Below are 13,401 nucleotides of genomic sequence, written 5' to 3'. Positions count from 1 at the left end.
ATAGTGACAATATCTCCTCTAATCCTGACTTGTCATAATACTTCAATGATCATGAAAGCTTGAAGGAAGAAAATGGATAGATATAAGGGATTATTCTCAGTTTTCTTGAGAATTTTTCAAGACATATAAATTTGAAAAGTGAAAGTTTTTCTCTTATAATTTTCTTTAGCATGATGAACAAAATGTTTCTAGTAAGGTTTGTAAATTGCTATCTGGCCTTCACTTTTCCCAAACTAGTTCTAAATCAGTGCAGTAAGATATCTGTGCAGAACTGTCTGTGGCAGGCATCACAGTATTCCTGCTCCATTTCCGTGCTCCCAGGGCCAGCAGAGCATTTCAGCGAAGATGAATGCTGGCCTGCCGGGACTTCTGTGAGTTCTCAAGAGGAGAATGAGGTCCAGGCCTTCTGGGCTTGTGAGCGCCTTGGGTGGCAGCTGAGCTCCTTTCTTCCTGACAAGGCCTCCAAGGTCTTGTTCTCAGTGGAATAACATCCATTTATTCCTGTGGAAACGGCAAAGCAAGGAGCCTTTTCTCCTGCTTGCTCAAAGGCCCAGGACAAAGGGGAATACATTTAAGGAAAAGACATTTGGAATTGGAAGAAGTTGTAATCAAGCTTCTCCATCTGGCCTGTGTCCTTGGAATCCATGAAGGAATTTAAAAATAGTGTGCTTCTTTACTGAAGAAAAAGATCTTAAATTTATCTGAATTCAATACATGAAGCTGTATTTCAGCCATATTGACTTATTAATAGTCTTTGTGAAAAGTGATTTAATTCTTACTGAGATGCTATTTTGTGTCAAAATCACCTCTTTGATTTCAGCATTACAGAAAACACTACAGAATTACTTAAAATTAACTTTAACCTGTGCATCTTAAACCTGTGCCTGCTTAATATTTATCTTCGACATGCCATGAAACCTAGACTGTCTCTCTTCCCGCTCCCTCAGCAAAATGAAGAGACCGATTTCTAACATATGGAAGCATTTTCACACTGCAAGTTATTCTGAGGGGAAAATATGTGATTTATAAATGCTGTCAAATGAAATCTGTGTTTCCGAATGGTACCAAGTTGACCAAGCACATCCTAGGACACATTCTGCATCTTTATTACCCCATGGGCATAAATGAAGGAACAGCAAACAGCTCTTTCTGGCATTATCAATCCGGAGGTCCCACCTTTGTTGCTGATAAACATATTCAAGTAATTAAAGATTGCAAGTAACTTTATCACAAAAGCACACCATAGTTTTATTGATAAACAAAATAACACCTTCAAATTACAGAGAAATGTGTATGATCTGTCAAAAGTAATACATTCTTCTGAGTTATTTTTGCCAGTGGCAGAAAATAAATATTGACATGGAGATTTTAAATTGCTAGGCTCATCATGCCATTAGCTTGCTGACATTCTTGAACAAACCTCTTTCGAGTCAGAATATGAACAGAAAACAGTAAAAGTAAGTGAAGCAACTTGCAGTGTTTACAGATGGCAAAACGAAAGTGCAGGAAGACTCACAGTCTGGGATCACATCTCAATCAGGCTTGTACAGAACACGGAAGCAGGAGAGCTGTCATGCCTGGGCATATGACAGCTTCCAAAGAGAAGAAGCTGTAAAGTAGTCATTCAACTCACAATGGAAGCCAGGAGAGAGCCTTTCTTACAGGAAAAAGCATGAGATGTAGAGTCAGATCTCATGTGTTTTAGTCCCAGATCTCTAAGTATTAGCTGTGTGACCTTGAGCATATCCTATAATGTTAGAGCCTAAGTTTTCTTGTGAGTACGAGGATTTAATAACTGACCTCTTGAGGATCATGTCATGTAATAAGAGCTGCAGCTTCCTGAGCATCTCTTACACGCTACGCACTGTGCTTCATGTTTTACCTACGTTACCTTGCTTAATCCTCACTACAACTCTGTGAAGTACGTCTCATTATCCCCATTTTACAGATGAGGAAACCTGGGTTCAGAGGAATCAAATGACCTGCCCTACCTCACACAGCTAGTAAATTGAGGAGATGGAATTTGAATCCACGTCTTTTTTTTTTTGCCAAAGCTTAGTTTGTTTGTTTTTTTTTTTGGTGAGGAAGATTAGCTCTGAGCTAACATCCATTGCTAATCGTCCTCTTTTTGCTGAGGAAGATTGGCCCTGACCTAACATCTGTGCCAATCTTCCTCTATTTTGTACATGGGATGCTGCCACAGCATGGCCTGACGAGCAGTGCATAGGTCCGCACCTGGGATCTGAACCTGCGAATCCCAGGCTGCCGAAGCAGAGAGCGCAAACTTAACCACTACGCCACCAGGCCGGCCCCCAAAGCTTAGATTTTTAAAACCATGCATTCTGGCTTGTAGCAATCATTCATTTAGTCACCAAAGACTAATACATTTAAATATGTTTTATAATAAGTAAAGTATGATGCAAATATAAGTTTTTATATTATGCCAGTGCATAAAAGAAGCATCATAGGAGATCACCAAGTCTAACTTTTCACACTACTTCTTAAGGTCATATTAAGTTAAATATTTCAAAAGGCAAAAGGGTAAAGACTAGTCATGACATGCATAAGCATGTCATATGGTAGCTACTGTCTTTAAGAAGAAAGAAAAAAGAAATAACTCAAAGAGTAATGTTTTGACACTGGAACAATAGTAAAGTTTAATGGAATATTCTGTAATGTCTATTGAAAAAGTCACTGACCATCCCCAAATATAAAGCACACCACACATGATGACCATATCTTTTGGGATCAATTACAGAGCACTCTCAAAAATATAAAGCTGGGGCTTGCCTGGTGGCGTACTGGTTAAGTGCGTGTGCTCTGCTGTGGCAGCCCGGGGTTCGGATCCCGAGCGCACACTGACACTTGTCAAGCCATGCTGTAGCAGCATCCCATATAACGTGGAGGAAGATGGGCACAGATGTTAGCCCAGGGCCAATCCTCCTCAGCGAAAAGAGGAGGATTGGCATCGGATGTTAGCTCAGGGCTGATCTTCCTCACCAAAAAAAAAAAAAAAAAAATGTGTGTGTGTATATATATATATATATATATATATATATATATATATATATATATATATAAAGTCAGTTTCTTCCATCATCACTGCATTTTGATTGACAGAGTGGTTTTGCCAGATGTTCTATACCAAATGATTTAATTAAAATTCTGTTTTTTGAATCTGTGAACCTCTCTATTTATAAAGACGTTAATGAAGTAAATGAGCTTATGAAATGAGAAGAATTTTTCTCCAATTGGATTATTGCTGCTGTAAATCTCCAGATTCTAAAATGCAAATGGAATTAAGTCACTGGCGGTAGCCCACTGCCACATGTGACTGGATTATAAATTAGGCGGCACAGTTTGGAGTTGAGGTTGGGGTGAGAGTGCATTCAACATAGAATTTTCAGGGGCTTGGTTCTACCTCCAGAAGGATAGAAAGGTCTATGTTTGACACAACCTCTGAATCTTCTTGCTCACGTCAGAGACTTTTATTATTTCTGTGCCTTGGTTTTTCAAAATTGGTCAGTGTCTAGATCTAGACCATGTACAAACCAGTGGAGGAAAGAGTCTAAAGTCTTTGGAACTTACAATCAATAGATCTCTCAAAGATTATCAGCATCAGAAGCAAAGGAGATCAGAAAATGGGATGGATTAGCAAAGCTCTGGGTGATGATGGTTGTATTCAATGGATTGACATAGTTTGCTCATCTTCTTCTCCAATTTCCTATCCCAAAATGATTCCCATTCTGAAAATGAGTGATTTCTTTATCAGCATGGTATTGATGAGAAGAGGAATAACTTTCCTTGTTTTATTCTAATGTTGATTCTTTTTGTCTCTAGTGTGTACTTCTCATAATGAATCGAAACTAGAAATGCTAGACTTCTTAGAGTTGGCAGTTTATAACTTCATTTCCAACAAAAACTTAAAGCACTTCAAAAAATTTAGAATTGGATTGAAAAGGGTGAGTGTTTTCCCCTTTTACTCCATATACTGTATTTTTTCCAATGAGCTTATGTTTATAGTACACACAATTGGTTATAACTTCAGCAGGGATGACCGGGGCTGGAATCGCTCCAGCAGGGTCCATTCATTTTGTGTCTCAAGTTGAGCTAATGCTTCATGAGTCAGCCCAGAAACTTGCTGTGCAAGCTGCCTCTGTTTCCCTCTGGGATCCTGGTTATTTTACCTTTAAGTCAGTACAAAGTATCTCATAAAACAGAATCAAGAATGTCCCATCACAGTTAACAATGTTACTCTGTGGCCCTATCACTCCCTTCTGTAAAGATATACTTTTTTATATTCTGGTGGGTAATTTGTTGTTTATTTCATTCCTTTTGCATTTTTACAGAATTCCTCCATATATGGCTAGAAATAAGTACAGAATGTCTCATGCTTGTGGTTCCCTTGTAAATTGGCACAGATTCCCTTTTCTTCTGGGGCTACGATTTGCCCTTTCTTAAAACTGTCTTAGAATATTTTAGTATAGTTTTGAGTTTTTGTTTCTTTTTTTAAAATCAAGACTGTGATTCAGACCCTCTGTGTCTCCTATTCCTGGGGTTCCATACAGAGATTAAGGTCACCTGCTGTGATTGGTCTATTTTTTTCTACAGAAGATATCATTTTTTACAGTTGAGACTTGAGATGTTTCACATTCTTGTTGAAGAATCTTAGTACTATGACAAATGTTTTTGATGTGTTTATGCTTCCAGGCTAAATTTTTGCTTTATAGAAATGAACATTTTAATGAACATTTAATAATCTCAAGCAGAGACATTTTCTAAAAAAAATTTTTCAAGAAAAATGTCGTATTTCAAACACTAAAACAGAAAACAAACTATTGCATCAGAGACAAAATCTTTAATTGCTTCAAGCAGAATATCTGAATGACTGATGTCAATATCAATATTGATATTTCAATATCCTTACTACAGGCATTTCTTTCTAAGTCTTCAGAGTAGCCCTTGACTTCACCCTACATCGAACCATAACAATCATAGTGTGTGGTTTGAGTAGTAGTTATTTTCTCGTTAATTGTGAGGTTACTCAGAACATCTGGTGTTTGGTCAGTAACTCGAGGAATCTCCACTGCCATCTTCCTGAATTTGGTCTCAGTTGACAGAAACCTGGAGGTGTTCTAAAGGACTGCTTCTCAAATATGTATACATATCACCTGGGAATCCTGAAAAATGCAGATTGTGATTCAGAAGGTCTGGGGAGGAGCCTGAGAGTCTGCATTTCTAACAAGCTCCCAGACACTTCTACTGGTCTGTCTGGACCACACTTTGAGGAGCAAGGATCTCTGAAACTATTTATGGGCCAGAGCCTGAATTTGGAAACTTCCTGATATTACAACAGAAAAAGAATAAGAAAGATAGGAGCTCAACAAGGAGAAGTGAGAAGAAAACTAGGGGTAAGAATAAGGTAATGAGTGAAAGGAAAAAGAAAGACCTTTGAGGAACAATGAGGCATTTCCTCCAGAGCTAACAAGAGTAGGGGGGAGACTGTGTATCCCATGATAACAGGCCTGGAGAGGAGGAGGGGAGGGAATCTCGCTTTTATTGAGTGTCTTCTGTGCAACCTGTAGTCTGACATATTGCTATATGTATATGTATGTGTATATATATATATATATATATATGTGGGTGTATATATAGAGAAATGTGTGTATATATGAAGGATAGATACATAAATTTTACATAGATAGACAGATGTTCTGCTTTGTTCCAAAAAGGTTTGAAGAGGAAGTTATACTAAGTGCTCTCACGTGCATACGTTGCTTAAATCCTCATAACAACCCTTTTAAAATATATACAGAGAAAGAGATGATAAAGCTAAGTCTTGGAGTAATTTTTTTAAAAACACAGCTCTAGGACTATTTGACTTCAGTGCTGCAAAATCCATACTTTGACCAGTCAGAGAGCCAGAAACAAGTGAAAGAGAGTGAAGAGGACAGGGACATAAAGGACAATATTGGAGCCTGGGGTCACAGAGTGCACAAGGAGGAGAAATTAGAGATGAGGATGTGGCAGAGACACATGGGTTAGTCCAGGAAGAAGGGAAGAGGAAAATGCAGGGCCTGCCAGGGCTGCAGTCCAAGTGGATAATTCCAGTCCTGGTAGCAATTAGAGGTGACCCATTTGGCAGCTCCTGCCCCTCTGCAGGGGGGTTGTTGCCACCCTTTTTCCTGCCAAGACTATTTTCACAATCTTTTTGGCCCTAGCTAGAATAGGCTGGTTCTATCCAGTGTGGTGAACTCGGTTTTCACTTTCCCTAAACCACCAAAGCAGCAAGAAGCAACCTGCAGGACTCTAGGTAGGAGAAGCTGTGTAGCAAAACCTTGGGGCCCCTAGAAACTGCCTGCCTCTATTCCCACTGGGACTCGGAGTCCAATTCTCCATTCTCAGTCTCTTCCTCCTCTTCTGGATCTGCTTTTGGCTCAGTAGATCCTTTCAAACCTTCTCCTCTGAGATGATTCATCAAGAAAATCCTCCAGTTACTTTCCCAGATGAAATAGGTTGGTTTGTCGAGAGACTGAGTGCCAGTTAAACATATGGAAATAAACGGTCTGGGCAAGACCTTACAACCCACCCAAAATTTAGGGGAAAAAATTATGGTACGTAGAATAGGGGAAAAACGTTTATATTTAATGATAACACTGACCGTGACAGCACTTTAGAATCCTGAAGAACAAGGCTCTTACATATATGCGTAATTTTCTAAGTGAATTCTTGTCTGGAGACTCAGAGGAGTGTTTTGAATAAAAGTGAAGGATGGAAACATGAATGCCGCTCAAAAGTTTAAATGGCATTATAAAGAGCAGATCTCCAGTTATTCAAGGGGAGTTTCCATTGCATTCTGAACTCAGTGAATCCATCTTGCTCACACTTTTATTTCCATATATTTCTATGCAAAGAATAATTAGGCCTAAGAAATAAGATATTGGATGCTTGCTATGCAGTATAACTCAATAAGAAATCTATTCTTGGCAGGGAGCATAAGATTTGTCCTTTAATTATGGACATCTGGCACTATGGTAGAGAAGGAATTATTTTGAAATTTAGTTTTTATTTTTTCAAAGTTATACATATTCATGTGGTTTAAGGGATCTTAAACTGGTTCTACAAGACTTTTCTGGAAAAAAGAGCAGTCTCCTCCTTGCCCCTTCCTTTGCTCTCACTTTCCTTGATCCCCAGGGGCAACAGCATCCAACTCTCATAGCTTTCTTTTGGAATTAACCTCCATATCTCCAAATATCGGGCATTAAATGCTATTTCTTTATATTTATGTTTAGGCACTACTATGGAAGAATTTATATCCCTTTCACAGATTTCTCTGGACTCTATAATCACTACCACCACACACATGCATACTTTCTATTTCCCCATCTTCCCAAAATTGTTGCATGGTAAATTTGATTAAATCAGTATTCAGTAGACGCCATTGTGACCACGTGAAACTATGGCAATTGATCCATGTAAGATTTAAGCTTCCTTTTCCTTTCTTGCCCAACTTTTTCTTTTCCCTGGATTTAATAATTGTGTTGTGTTTTTGTTTTGTTTTCTTACTTCTCTATGTATTTATTACCAGTCAATCTCCAAACTCTCCTCCAATCATCTAAATATCCTTTCAGAATATTCAACCACTTGAGATATTCAACTAGTTTTAGTCACATCTTTTTGGAGACTTCTCTCCTGGAGTCTGCACAGGGACCTCCCCCATCGTGGACTCGTTGCTGTCTGTAATTGGCACACTGCTGTCATTCTGGGCTATCCCCTCACCATCATCCCGGAGACTGCCTTTGTTTCTCTTGAGTTCGTTCCTGTTTCTTGGATCCTTAGTTTAGTAGTCTTTTGTAGAGCATCTTCTCCAGAAGCATCCTGAGAATGGGTGCATGTGGAAATCTGTTTTGAGATCCTGCAGTCTGGAAATGTTTTTTACCATGTCTTCACAGTTAATCAATGATTTATATTAAAATATAATTATAGACTAGAAATCATTTCCCCTCAGAGTGTTAAAAACATTGGCCCCTTGATCTGTAATTTCCAGAGTTGTTGTTGAGAAACCTAAATCCATTCTGATACTTGACCCTTTGTATGTGACCTCTTTTGCTCCTTTCTTGTTGCTCTTAGCACCTAGTGTTCTAAGATTTCATGATGTGCACTGGTGTGGGCCTATTTTCAGGTACTGTCCTGAGTATTGGATGGACTCTCAATCTGGAAACTATGTCCTTCAATTTGGGGAAATCTTAATGGTCTATTTGTTGATCATCTCATCCCCTCTGTTTTCTATATTCTCTTTTTCTAGAGCTCCTCTTAGTCAGATATTGAACTGACTCTTGACTGATCATCTGGGTTTTCTTATTTTTTTCTCATATTTTCCAATTCTGCTCTTTTGCTCTGTTTTCTTGGCTACTTACTCAACTTTATTTTCTAAATCTTCTATTGATTTTTTAATCAGTATTGATTCTTTTGATTCTACTGTCGTATTTTAAAGTCTAATTTCTAAAAGCTTATTCTTGTTCTTTGTTATTCTTTTTTAAAAAAATAGTATTCTGCCTTTGCTTCATGGGTGTTTTATTTTTATGAGGATATTAATTATATATATATGTATATATATTTTTTTTTTTATGATCTAGCCTTTTTAGAGAATTTATTTTTGAAATCTGAGCATGTTATTTTTGTTTTTTATTGATGTAATAGTTTATAACATTGTGAAACTTTGGGTTGTACATTTTTGTTTGTCCATCACCATATATATGTCTCCCTTCACCCCTTGTGCCCACCCCCCACCCCCATTGCCCGTGGTAACCACAATACAGTTTTCTCTGTCCATGTGTTGGTTTATATTCCACATATGAGTGAGATCATATAGTGTTTGTCTTTCTCTTTCTGGCTTATTTCACTTAACATAATATGTATGTATTTTTAAAAGCTCTCTGTGTTGTCTTTTTCATCCAATGTACTTTTCTCCTGTTTATTCATTTAAACATTGCATTTTTTGTCTTGTGATCCTTGGCTGCCTGCTTGTATTTGAGAAAGGGGCACTCACTCAAAAGCTGATTGGCAGCTCTGTGTACCTGACCTGGGGATGTATCATTTGTCTTGACCATTCATTGGGCAATTCCTTTGTCTTCAGGTCCTTTGTTTTGGGTTGGTCAGACTCTCCAGAGAAAAAAATCTTCTAATTTCCTGCCTGGAGGAAATAAATCTGGCTGCCAGCATTCTGTGTATTGAGTAGAAAGAGAGCGCTAAGGGCCTCAATATTTTGTATGCATGGTAGGCAGAATAACGGCTCCCTAAAGATGTCTGTAGCTTAATGCCCAGAACCTGTGAATAGGCACATTTACGTGGCAAAAGAAATCTTGCAAATGTGAATAAGTTAAGGATCTTGAGACAGGGAGAGTATCCTAGATTACTCAGGTGGGCCCAATGCAATCACAAAGGTCACTATAAGACAAAGAGGGAGGCAGGAGTGTCAGAGTCAGAAAAGGAGATGTGGCAGCAGAAGCAGAGGTTGGAGTGAGGTGGGGCCCCAAGCCAAGAATAAGGGCAGCCTCCAGAAGCTGGAAAGGCAAGGAAATGGATTGTTCTGTGAACCTCCAGAAGGAATGCAGCCCTGCCAACCCGTTTTAGACTTCTGACCCCAGAACTGTAAGATAACAAATTTGTATTGTTTTAAACCACTAAACTTGTGGTCTTTTCTTATAGTAACAATAGGAAACTAACATAGTATGTAAGCTTTGACCTAATCCCCCTCTTTTCATTATAGAACCTCCACTATAAACTGTGCCTGATGTTCTAGCTTTTCCAGAGAACAACCCTCCAGTCTTCTGCTAGGGTAGGAGTGGGACACGTTGCTTTGCTGCTGAATAGAGAAAATGTCTTCCTATTCTCAGCCAAACTTCACCTCTGCTTCCAGAAGTACTTAGTGGTACCGATTCTTGGACTTTTGGTGGCTCTGTGGGGAGTAAACCAGGTTGCTTTCGAGCATCCCCACTGCTGGCTTAAGGTCCAGATTCCTGGTCTGCTAAGTCAGTTGCCACTCATCCTTCCACTTTCCAGCTTCCACAATTTTGTCACTATTATTTCTCTTTAGTTTTCTTTGTCTTTGTGGTGGCTTACCTCCCCCCACCCACTTCCCCCCAGAAAGCCCTCTACCATTTATTATTATTTCATTGTGATTGGAGGGAGTAGAAGTACATATATATAGTAGAAGTACAGTTATGGTCAATCAACTTTGACAAAGTTGCAAAAATATAAGTGCCATTATTTTATACTGCTGTTTCCTTGGCATGGTGCTGGATTGTATATTATACATTTAGAACATGACATTGTGCCAGTAGAATTATATATGATATATGTCAATATGGCATGTGGGAGTTAAGATCAATGGTTTTGTAGGAGGGAGCCTGGGTTTAATTAAAGGTTTTGCCACTTATTAGTGGCATGACTTTGAGCAAGTCACTTAACGGAGCCTTAGTTTCCTCATTCGTAAGTAAGTATCTGTAAATATGGTAGAAACCATATTTAACTCAAAAAGTGATTAAAAGGATTAAATTAGACAAGATGTTGGATAAAAACCCTTGGTCCACCACATACCTCCATTGTGGAGCAGAATTACAGGAGAACCAAGATTGAATTATATAGCTATTATATAGATAGACTTATAGATAATTATAGAATTATATAGATATTACATAGATAGAATTACGTAGATAGTACATATGTAGAGATATGTACTATATATATATAGATATACATATACATTATATAGATGTGCCCTTCCTTGTATATAACAGGTACTTAATATTTGTGGGATGAATGAATGTCTTCTTTTAATGACGTATTTCAGAAAACAATGAATATAGGGATCCACTAAGTGCTACGTGAACCTTAAAATAGGCAAAACATCAAAATTAATCCTTAAGTTTTTTTTTGGTTTTTTTTTTCGAGAGGAAAATTAGCCCTGAGCTAACATCTGTTGCCAATCTTCCTCTTTTTGCTGTCGCTGCCTGGCTTGATGAGCAGTGCATAGGTCAACGCCTGCGATCCGAACCTGCGAACCCCAGGCCGCTGAAACGGAGCACGTGAACTTAACCACCATGCCACCAGGCTGGCCCCTAATCTTTAAGTTTTTAAGTTTCTCTTCCCCATCCCCTTGTCTTCATTCCTTTTAACAGAAGACTGTATGTCAAACTTTTAATTATTCCATTTGCCTCAAAAAAAATCATGGATGCGAGATTAACAAAGAAATATAGAGCAGCCTAGTCAGCTCTTTTCTCTTCAGCTCTATCGAGAATTTAGACTAACTTCTTAATTAGCCTCTTCGTTATTTCCTCTCTCTCAGTCCCTTCCCCCCAATCCATTTTCCACACAGCACGCAGAGTGATCTTAAAAAACAAAATGCATATCAGAATGAATCACTCCACTGCTTAAAATCTCTTATTGGCTTCTCATTTTTCTAGGAATAAAAACAAATCTTGGCACAACCTACAAGGCTTTGCAAAGCTCCAACCTCGTCTTCAGCCTCATCTTACTTTGTAAATGTCTTCTCTCTTCAGTTCTCTCTCTTATCTTGTGAAGTGTCTCATATGTAGTCACCCCTCAATATATATTTGTTGAGTAAGTGGATTGATTAATGAATATATTAGAAAGAAGAAGGATAAATTTAAAACTATATAATTTTAAGGACTTGCTTTTATTTTCAAATTTTCCTACTGGATCAGGTAAGAAAAGTGCTATGGACCCAATGGCTTGATAAATGCTTCCTTTTGGCTTTGTCTTTGGAGCCAAGAAAATTGCTTGGGAAAAGAGGAGAGACTCCGGATGGAAAAGCGGGTAGGGAGATTATCTGCTTTCTAACTAATGTACTGGGTAGTGTCATGGAGAGAAGGTGGTTGCACTGAGGCTAATTTGCCTCCAATCAGACAATGTATACATAGATCCTAGTACAGTGGTGGGCACAAAAAAGCTGCTCAATAAATATTTGTTGAATTAATGAATAAAAATGGCCTTCCTGCTTTATCATATGCCCTTCAAGCTGCAAGTAATTCTTTGTGATTCTTTCTTAATGCTGCCATTAAAGATCACTTTTGCCCATTTTGAGCTGTATATTTTGGTAGAGGGAAAGTTAACATGTTTTTTGTCTAAGATTAGGCCAAGTCATGCTATTTTAAGGATGACTATCTTAAGTCCAGTTTAGAAGAGGCTCATTTATTATTCTGATTCATAAGTATTTCCCTGCACATTCACAAAAATTATTTCCTTTCAAAGTCACTAGAGATCTCATTTCTTAAGTCTTATGTAATAGCTGGAAAAGGAGTTTGTTTGAGAAAGAACAAAGAACTGAGCTATAGTTTAATAAAGATGGGAATGCAATATGTTATTGAGCATTTTTAGCTGAACTCCCTTGGCTCCAAGAGCAGACAGTGCGGTAAGCACTTCCATAAAAAAGTGAACCAGTTGACTGCACTGGACTGAAAGAAGGTACCCACATTCACATGGCCTCAGGAGCTTGGCAAAGGGTAGTCTGGCAGAGTTTATGACAGTCTCTTATGGGATAAGATTGTGGGGAACTACTAAACCCCTTCTGGCATATAAAGGTTGTAATTGTCTGGTAGTTCCTTGAAATTCCTCAGCCAGAGTGGTATTTATTCAGCCTAGGGATGACAAATTACCTTAGCTTGTATGCCAGGACAAAATATTGGTGATGGCTGCTGGAAACCTGTTATGAGAAAAGTTTTGAGGTCGTATTTAGGCTCATCAAGAAAGTATTGTCATAAGTTAGGAATGCCAGTGTTGAGTTTTGGAATGGGGATTGATGGCACAGCTCATATTCAATATCCTTTTTTAAGGCTTTTGTTTTGTTAAAATCTAAGTAATTATATCTAAAAATCCATTTAATCTTCACATAAACTCTATGAAGTATTGTTATAATCTTTTTTTTTTTTTTTTCCAGATGAGGAAACTAAGGTACAGACATATTAAGTCTCCCTAAGTATATAGCTAATTAGTAGTGGAACTTGTATGTGGTCATGTGCTTGCCTAACTCCAGAGTCCAAGCTCTTAAGAACCATATACTTTTCTCTAAGAATTCTGGAGTGCAGATATTTAAGGCTGTTATTACTCATTTATACCCTAGATGGAATGAGTTTCTCTCTATTCTCTTACCTAAGATGGGAAAATATAAAAGACTAATAAGGTTGTCAAGGCTGAAGACAAACTTTAGCTACTTTATAACACTAAGACTGATTCTTAGTCTAAGTATTGAAAACATGGCTTAGAATATGACTACTCTAGTCAAGGAAATATAAATTATTTCGGATCATTTTAAGGATGGAATGTAGCACATCTATACCATTTATACCTTGAGATCCCATCCAAGTAGAAGCAGTTTTCTCA

The 13,401-nt window shown here is 38.1% G+C and overlaps 1 protein-coding gene across 5 annotated transcripts in view; it reads left to right on the top strand.

Annotated features, from left to right (window-relative positions):
• The window catches only part of RANBP3L (RAN binding protein 3 like), a 47,479-nt gene that overhangs the window by 12,735 nt on the left and 21,343 nt on the right, over nucleotides 1–13,401 (top strand). The gene's annotated exons all lie outside the window — the stretch shown is intronic.

This window comes from Ceratotherium simum, chromosome 18 (genome assembly GCF_057802395.1).
Source record: "Ceratotherium simum simum isolate JZ-2026a chromosome 18, ASM5780239v1, whole genome shotgun sequence".
NCBI classification, from domain to species: domain Eukaryota; kingdom Metazoa; phylum Chordata; class Mammalia; order Perissodactyla; family Rhinocerotidae; genus Ceratotherium; species Ceratotherium simum.
Note: the sequence above shows the minus strand (reverse complement) of the source record. Positions and strands in the feature narration are given on the sequence as shown.